The sequence below is a fragment of the Oreochromis niloticus genome, linkage group LG23 (assembly GCF_001858045.2).
Source record: "Oreochromis niloticus isolate F11D_XX linkage group LG23, O_niloticus_UMD_NMBU, whole genome shotgun sequence".
Lineage (NCBI taxonomy): Eukaryota > Metazoa > Chordata > Actinopteri > Cichliformes > Cichlidae > Oreochromis > Oreochromis niloticus.
Window position 1 is genome coordinate 14,537,913 of NC_031986.2, and position 9,671 is coordinate 14,547,583.

Sequence of the window (9,671 nt, forward strand, 5' to 3'; positions counted from 1 at the left end):
TAAGGTTTTTCTGCCTCTTTATTTATCACACAAGCAGATTTCGAATGATCAAAAAACAACTTCAAACAAGCCTTTCAGGTAGCTGCAGACCAGACATACACAGCGTTCAGGAGAACCGATGAGAAAACCACTCAGAAATCCTAATTTTGCACTTTAAAGCAAACTCTGAAAGTGGATTGTTTTTCAGAAATATGCAGATTAAACTGAAAAATACTAATTTGCAAATTTCATCACTTGCAAATACATTTTTAACATTTTTTGACCCATGAAAGTTACAAAAAAGAAGTACGAAAATGCATGAATAAACAATGAAACAATCAAAAACAAATGATCGAAACTCAGCAAAGGCAACATTAAAAGGTTTGCGGCACAGGTAAAATTTTTCTGAGTCTTTGTTCAGTTCAATTCAGTTTTTTTAAAATAGTGCCAAATCACAACAGTTCGTCAAGGCACTTTATACTGGAAGGTAAAGATCGTACAGTAATACAAAGAAAACTGAAAAAACCTCAACAATCTTTAATTTTCAATGTCATAATCAAAATCTTCATATTTGCCTTGCCCAAGATGTACAGGTAGGCCATTTTCACATTTTATCTTCTTCTCCTTGCCTTTGAGTGCTAGAGACTTGTATTTACAAGGCTTTTTATTTTTCATCTTACAGTCAATAACATCAAATTTGTGGACGATGTTTTCATTTTTTTTACCTTTACACAAAGCCTTAACTTTTTCTGCCTCCTCCATGATAAACGTGTTTATTGGCTTGCACTGATTGTTGCCATTGACATTTTTCATCATGTCGTCACACGATGGAAGGATGTGTTTCCTTTTGAAATCATCGTAAGTTTGCGAGAGCACAGCAGCACAGAGCAGCAGCAGCAGCAAACAGGCACTCTGAACCCTCATGATTCCCTGGGGAAGGAAAACAGAGAATATTTAAATGAGTCTCTCCTCTGTACTGTTTTGGCTTCATTGATATAATTCAACATTCATAAAAACACCAAAACCTAAGATAAAGAAAAAAAAAATGTGTAGCACGTTCATCTGGAAAATGAACTTTGTGGTTATTTTTCTAAAAGCTTTAAGATTACAGGTACAATAAAACAATACCCAAGCCTTACAGAAAATAATGTATAAATGTGTGCTCTGCATAGATTTACCCTACTCTCTCGAATGTTTGTGTTAGATTAGAAACAACTTTTTTTATGTCTTACCAAAATTTTGTTTGCCACACTTCTCAAAATTGCCTTAGTTTTTTTGCTTTGCTGACAGCAGACTTACCTTGACTTGTGAGTTGGTTGCTGGTTTGGTCTGCAGCACCAGCTGGTAAAGATATCTTCAGTGAGTGAATTTCCCTGAATGTGCTGAATGGTTACAGTGAATTAATTTTACAGTGGCAATTTTATGAAATACATTTATTATAGTAGCACAACAAAAGTACGCAAAGTCATTTAATTTGCCATAAATTTGATCTGGTCTTCATGTTGACACAAAAGTTTCACTTCAAAATCCTATTCCACTGAAGGCACACTGTCACAAACTGGCAAATGAAGACAGTGAACTTCAATAATGAGTCAAACACAACTTTTTCTTCATTTGCATTTTATTGATTTGATGAAACCCCAAAATCTGATGTGGATACCGATGTAGACGTGACCAAAGGGCCTAGACCGATTACTGCTGGCTTGGAGCTCTTTGAAGAACAAATACTGAAGAGTTTTCTGACAGACAGAACACCTGACACATACAGATGATGACACCTCTGACTGAATGGGAATAACTACCCAAGAGCCTCCAACTACAAGATTTACAACAATAACAACACAGTCATTTACTTTGAGTGTTTCAGTGTGTATATGTGCTACTGGTATCAGTATCAGAATACTGGTATGTGATGGCAAATCTAAAGCTGGTGTAGTTATTGAACTAGGTTTAACACTAAATTAGCAGGTATTTCAGTCCCAGTGCTCTGATCCCCATCATGGTGAAGAGAGGTTGTTTTAATTTGAACATGCAGAGGAATGTTAGAACAGAGAAACCTTAATCTTCCCCTCCCAAAAAAGCTCCCAGAGCTGCAATAATATGAGGATGCAAGGAGATTAAAAGATGTTTGTCATTTCAGTAGGTCCAAAGATCTTAAATTTTTTTTACACTCGAGCAAAAAGTTACACAAATTCAAACTTTTGTTAAAATCAAAATAGTTCAGAGACTGACCTGTGTGCAGCTGAGAATCATCCAAAAAGAGAAAAAAAAAGGAAAAATGATCCCCGATTTCTCGGTGTCAGCCCCTTTTATGCTACACAACTTGTACTACTGGTTACCAGTCACATCAGCACACATAGCTTAGCAACCACATTTCCTGTCCACTTCATGTACTCTGAGCCCTTATGTGATATACACAAAAACCACACCAGCAGAGTCACAGCAATGTGGCTGCAAATGAAGGAAATGCACCTACTTTTGAAAACTACTTTCTTTACAGCACATACAAATATTTGTTTGTGCACTTTATTTACAAAGACATGCTTGCTTTAATACTTAATCACATCCTTCTGAGTAACAAACAGTTACAGACACTTCAGCAGAACTACTAAACTGTATGCACATTTAAAAATAGTTAGAAAACAGAAAATAGAGAAGACATATTGTCATCTGCTTTTGCATTCAGACCTGACTTGTTGCCCATTTTGGTTCAGGAGGAGAGAGGAGTGTAGCGGTGGCTAATTGTGGTGGCTGAGAGTTCAATTAACTAAATTAAACACTAAAGACACCAAAGAGAAAAGGATGAGTAATACCAGGGAAACTCTGTGTAATGATCTGTGAGTCAAATATGAAACAAATTTTATCCCTTAGCATTGTAAAGCTATGCATTATATCAGACAGCTATAGTTAGCACCCTGCTAATCCAATGTAAAAGCAAATCAAAGCTGAAAGTCAGATCATAGTGTTGTACTTTAAATTAAAAGCCTTCAAGTAACCATAGTGTTACACTGTCAGTTACCACCATCGTGGGCATCTCTGTGAGTTTATGAGCAGAGAAACTTTGAATGCAGCGATGCTAATAATCTACATACAGCATCTATGGATGTCACAGTCACAAACCCAGACGTCTACTAGAAAATACACGAGTTGGTCAAGTAAGTTATATTGTTTAAATTGTCGCTTTTAACTTTTAAAACAAGGTTTTAAGAGCTCTCATTGTTATCAAGTATTTCCAGATGCAGGTTCTTCATTGAATGGCAGGAGCGCCCTCTGCTGTTTGTATAGAGAAGGGAAAAAGTTCACAGCAACTGGCATTGCCAGGCAGTCTCCCTCTCCCACTCAAGGTTTATGTTAAAATGCTAAAAAGGCAAGGGCTGTCCTGACAGAATACAGAATACAGTGAGAACTGAAAAATATTTCTTTATTGACAAAAGACGAGATGCAGTTGTTATTACTAGATCGAGACTTGGCTACTGTTGGCTCTGATACGGAAACACCGAGACAACAAATGTAAATGTGGGAGCACTGAAAGTCAAGGAACATCCTAACTGAGTGAAGGAAGTACTTCCATCACAGAAGAAAGCAGTTAAGAAAGCTTTAAGCGCGCCGAAAACAAAGAAACTCTTTCTTAATTGGAAGACAGTGTCTTTTGTCACAGTGTGTCTTTTGTCCTGTCTTCCTTCCCTCACCCCCAGCCGATTATGGCAGATGGCTTCCCTGTTCTGGGCTTGGTTCTGCCTGAGGTTTCTTCCTATTAAGAGAGAGATTCCCCTTCACACTGTTGCCAAGTGCTAGCACACAGGGAGTCGTCTGATTGTTGGGATTTGTCTCCCTCTGTTGGTCAATGAGATCTTGTGCACTCGCAAATAACTTAAAAAAGACCCCACTAGACTGGATGTCTACATATTGCAGTAAAATTGTGCATTGAACTGTACTATATGTGTTAGTATTTTTATTTTTTATTTTTTATTTTTTTGCACTTGGTAGTAATAATTTGTCATCTTAATTGCTACTTGTCACAGCCTCTTGTGTTTAACTTTTATTTACATACCACAAATTCACAACCATAGTTATATCAAAGTGCTTTATACTGTAAAGTAAAGAATCGACAATATTACAGAGAAAACACCAACAATCAGATGACTCCCTATGACAAGCTCTAGGTGATAGTGGAAAGGAAAAACTCCCTCTTAACATGGAAACCCATCATGGGAAGCCAGCCACAGTGTAGCCTTTTGCAGTATAACTAAGAAAGGGTTCAGGGTCACCTGATCCAACTCTAACTATGAGCTTTATCAAAAAGGACAATTGAAAAAAGATGAAGTGCTTAAACAAACACCACACACATAATCAGGATTTCTTGGCGTCTTTAGTTAACACACCAATAAACATTCACAGCTTAGTGAAAAACACAATGTTTACTTCAGATTTTATAGATGACCAAACAACACCTTTGAACAAACCTTTCAGCCATGTAACCCTAAACCTCATCTGCTTTCTGAAGCTTAGCAGCATTGGGCCTGGGTGGCACTTGGATGGGTTGGCAGGGCGCTGCAAAGACTTCAATTAATTCCTAAATACAAGGAAAAAGACCCAACACAACCTGAAGGGAACATGCTGCTGTGTGAACTCTGAGAAACAGCAATATGATGAGTTTCCTCATGAAAACAAACAAAAAAAGAAAATAGCAGGAGACCTGCAGGTAAAAGCAGCAGTATATGCAAAAAAAAAAAGTTTGAAGAAGAAGATTTATGAATATCTTTGTCATTTATGTATGAAAACATCTGTGGATATATCTGTTATTAAAATAAAACTAAAGTAAACTTTCTAATTTTTCAGATGGCACTTTTAGAATCTTTTTAGTGCTGTATCATATTTATTGATTCACTGATGACAGCTGGAGATGATTTTAAATATATAATACAGCATAATTTGATAAAACTGCAGGATAATATTTTAATCAATTTATTTTTAATTTATTTGCAAAAAAAAGTCTTTAGAGTAAATGGCATAGAGTGGCATTATTAAGTAAGTAATACTCACTGGAAGTAGAGCGGGTGTCTGTCTCCCCAATCCAAAGTGGGAGCTGGTTCCACAGAGGAGCAACCTGAAAGCTGCTTTCTATTTTTCAAAAATGATTTATGACCCTATAATTTAAGACAGTCATAATTTTATGTCATGTCATAAAGTTATAATAATTTGTAACTGAGTTATAATTAATAGCAATATGATGATAAAATATAACTATAACGTGGTTCACCTTTCATGGTCTCTGTTTCGTGGATTTTTTGTGTGTGCAATTTTGCATTTTTTTTTTTTTTTACAGCGCATTGTGTTCTGATTGGCTGTAGACCATTGTCAATCAATCTCGTGTCGTGTATTCTGTACAGTACAGAATGTGTTCAGCTTGTCAAATTTAAATAAATCTTAGACTCTGAAGTGCTGTACTGTATGTTTTCTCCTCAACAAACACAACAATGTCGATGAAACGTTTTGCACCTTCAAAGGCATCCCCACGTGCCTTTGGTTTATTTTTCTATGAAGTTTTTAACTTTGAGAGTGTTTAAACAATAGAGAAAAGTGTGAAAATGTTCATGTCTGTCTAAGAAAAGTGTATAAAATGTGTAGTGAGGGGTTTTACAGCCTTAAAACATCTATAATAATTGTAAAAAATAAAGTTGGCTACTTCGCAGATTTCACCTTTTGCGGGTTATTTTTAGAACACAACACCAGCGATAAATGAGGGAACACTGTGTGGAGCAATAATTCACACCGGTGCATTGTCGTCATTTTAAGTATTTTAAGTTCTTTGGTTGTGTGTGTGTGCGTGAAGTGTGTTAAATGATAATAAATAGGTTCTTCGTAATTAGGTGCTTTTATGACAACAGTGGGCAGGGGTGATGGAGGCAGCATACCAATTTGGAGGTCTATAATTAATTTTAGTTGTATTTGTTTAATCTGAAAAAAGAAAATCACATTCAGGTAAACTTAGCCATTCTCCACTCTGTGTGAAATGTGAAATGACATCATCTACTGAAAAAGCATTTGAATAACGTACATAGAAAAGAAAGGACACACACATAATCAGGAATTTCTGTGTTTTTATTGAACAGAACATTAAACAGCTTTTTGTGCAGTATCTTTGCTGTGTCTTGAACTGGGCTCTTTTAGACAGAGATCTTGGATCTGCTGGAGCCAGCTTGGGAGTCACTGTGAACCGAGTGCTCTGATTATCACTGGAACCGTTGCTGCCTTCACACTGCACATCTTGAGTTTCCTGTGTTTCTTTTTTCCTCTGTTGGTTGTAGTTTTAGGGGGAAATTACACAGAGGAAATTATACCTTCTGTTGTTTCTCTTTAATTTTCCTCAGCCTCCTGTTATTTAGCTTACAGCTCAACTGGTAGACCCAAAGATCTTTCGAGTAGCCGTGTAAGTAGTGAATAACCCCACTTCGTATGAACAGATTGTGTCTTTTAAAACAAATGGAACTTTTCCTAGTGGGTTTTGTACAACCCGGAAATCAATTTTCGATAAAGAGTGTTGCAAATCACTCTATACATCCGGTCCTTTTGTCACCCAGCTGAAAAGAAATACTCTGAAATCACAAATACTTGTAATGCTTTTATTTAAAAATAACCTCTGCGCAGAGAGAGATCATGCAAACTACAAGCAGATCTGAGTGGCAGTCCCGCAGATCCTTACATTTATACTTGGTGGCTGCACCGCTAATGGTTATTTACGGCATCCAACATTCTTTCCTAAATGACCATATATGGATATACATAGAATTGTGTGTGTGTGTCTGTGTCTGTGTGTGACACCAATGCTCAGGCCCCTATAAAACAGGATGTGTGGGGGTATGCCGTACCTTTTGCACCTCAGGGGAAGGGTAACAAACTTCTTCTGTCTTTACTATCTGTTCCATACATTCCTAGCACACCCCCAACTGTGGCTTCCTATTTCCTTTTATGACAGGCAGACCCCCACTGTCAATAAATTCCTCTCTTTCTACACAATGACACACACTCAGGCCTATAGCTAAACCAACCTAAAACACACACACACATTCACAAATCCTTTCCTATTCCTCTGCTCTACAGCTGGACTCTATCATCTAAACAAACGTGAACACATTTTATTCTAATCATTGTTTTCTTGTACTCACAAGAGCTTTTAGGCTCTAGTTGAGTTTGTCAAATCTTTAACAATGAGTATTTTTCAGCCTGCTATGCTTGCACTACTTTGTATTTGACAAAAGATTTTAATTATTTAAATAAACGCAGCACACACCAGTGAACATAAGTGAACAGACTTAATTAAGTTATCAGAACAATTAAATTGGGAATTTTATTAGTGACACCAATAAGATCAGCTTTGTTTCTTTTGTGTTTGTAGCAAGAAAATCATTTTGCTACATAACTGAAGTAATAGAAACAGAAAAACGCCATGTCATGGTATCACTTTTATGGGTGTTTATTGAGCTGTGACAGAAATAAAAAAATCGGCAACATTAACAGCTGTTCCTCCTGTGCTAAAGTGTTCGCTTAAAAGTTGATTTGTTTTTTGTTTTTTTATAAACTATAGTACTGTAGGTCCAAGATAAATCGAAATTCATTAAACTCATTCACAATAACTCTGAACATTGTTAAGTTGTAACATATTAAATATTGAATAATACACTTACTTTTTCAGTTCATTCAGTACATTCTTCAGTGTTTGAGTTTAACAGTTGGGCGATTTTGGCATCAAGCATGCCTGGATTCCTCTCACACTGGATTAAAAGGCGTATAAAGTGCATTCAGTGAAATAAAACAGATGAGTTAAACTTTAACCAACTCATTCACGGTAACTCTTAATATTGTTAAGCTGTAACACATTAAGTACTGAGCAATACACTTACTTTTTCAGTACATTGAACTTCCACAAATCCATCAAATTTTTCATCTTCAGTGTCTGAGCTTAACAGCTGGGCGACTTCGGCATTAAGCATGCCCGGATCCCTCTCATCATTATCCAAATCAGTCTCGTTGCTGTTACTTAGCTGTTCAGTGATGATTCCAGCCTTCGTGAAAGCTCGGACGACACTTGAGACTGATACCTTAGCCCAAGCATCCATGATCCATTGGCAGATAGTGGCGTAACTCGCTCAGCATTGCCTCACCTGTCTTGGTGAATGTGTGTTCGCCTTCTGTCATCCAATGCTCCCATGGAGCTCGCAATTTAACTTTGAACGACCTGTTGACACCAATATCTAGCGGTTAGAGTTCTTTGGTTAATCCACCCGGAATGACGGCAAGCTCCGAATTAGTTTGCTTCACTTGGGTTTTGACAGTATCGGTGAGATGGGCGCGCATGGAGTCGTAGATCAATAGGGACGGAGATTTGTGGAAAAAGCCATCCGGTCTCTTGACATAAACTTCCCTCAGCCACTCGCTCATCTTCTCCTTGTCCATCCAGCCCTTTGGGTTAGCCTTGACGATGACGCCGGCCGGAAACTTTTCTTTTGGCAAAGTCTTCCTCTTGAAAATGACCATAGGTGGTAGTTTCTGGTCATTAGATTGGCAACCCAGAACTACAGTGAAGGATGACTTCTCGTTTCCTGTGGTGCATATAGATACCGTACTGGTCCCTGTTTTCTCGACAGTATGCTTCACGGGGATGTCAAAGGTGAGGGGGACCTCGTCCATGTTGGTGATGTGTCCTGGCCGGATCTTCTTTTCAGTGATCTGCGGAAAATGGCCAGGTTTTCTTCGTAATCCTTTGGCAGTTGCTGCGAGATGGTAGTTCTTGTGCAGATCGAGAGATTACGCCTTTTCATAAGCACCAAGAAGGTCCTCCTTGGAAGTCGTTGATCAGCGTGTCACATGCTACCGCTGTTGCCTTGAGTGGAATAGAGACTGTAGAGACACTGCTGTTCTCTGTTCAATAACCCACTGTTCAATTTTGTCCTCTAACTGTGGCCATCGCACCTTGTTCCCTCGGAAACTCTGTTTGGTCTTCTTTACTTGGTGCAGGTCATCTTCTTGCTTCCTCCATATGTGCACCATGGATTCATTAATGCTGAATTGTCTCGCAGCTGCTCTATTTCCATCTTCTACTGCATGACTGATTGCCGGAGTTTGAAATCCGCTTCGTAAGTGTTTCTCTTTGCAGGTGCCATTTTTGGGGTTGTTATACACACACAACATGGTAATGAAGCACAGTACATATTACTCCGCGAGGCTTCTGACAACGGTAGCTTACCAGAGTCGTACTAAAAATGTTTTTGACAGATTTTTGAGCGTTGTGTACCACATAAAATCGGTTCAAGGTCAGTAAGCACAAACCAGAATTCATACATAAGGCACACTGGATTATAAGGCGCACTGTCGATTTTTGAGAAAATTAAACGATTTTAAGTGCACCTTATAGTGTGGAAAATACTGTAATCTTAACAAAAATTACAGTGCCAAAGTAGCAGAAATTTCAGCAAAATTCAGGATATTGACAAACAAAATGCCGTCAATCCATCACAGACCTTATTGAAGCAACGACAGGATTTACAGTCTAAACTTGATCTCTTCACAACAGCTGACGCAAAACATTTTATGATTCGATCCTGTGCTGCCTATTACAAGCATGGTGAAAAACCAAGACTTCTGGCACACCAGCTGAAATGTAGCGCCAGCTCTCGCACAATTTCGCAAGTTAA

The 9,671-nt window shown here is 38.0% G+C and overlaps 1 long non-coding RNA gene across 1 annotated transcript; it reads right to left on the reverse strand.

Moving 5' to 3' along the window:
* Window positions 1-2,345, reverse strand: LOC109196773 (uncharacterized). The gene is made up of 3 exons (XR_002058149.2): window positions 2,212-2,345; window positions 1,279-1,361; window positions 1-909 (listed from the first exon to the last, which is right to left on the reverse strand). It is a non-coding gene; the product is annotated as an uncharacterized LOC109196773 (long non-coding RNA).
* Window positions 2,346-9,671: the final 7,326 nt, after the last annotated feature.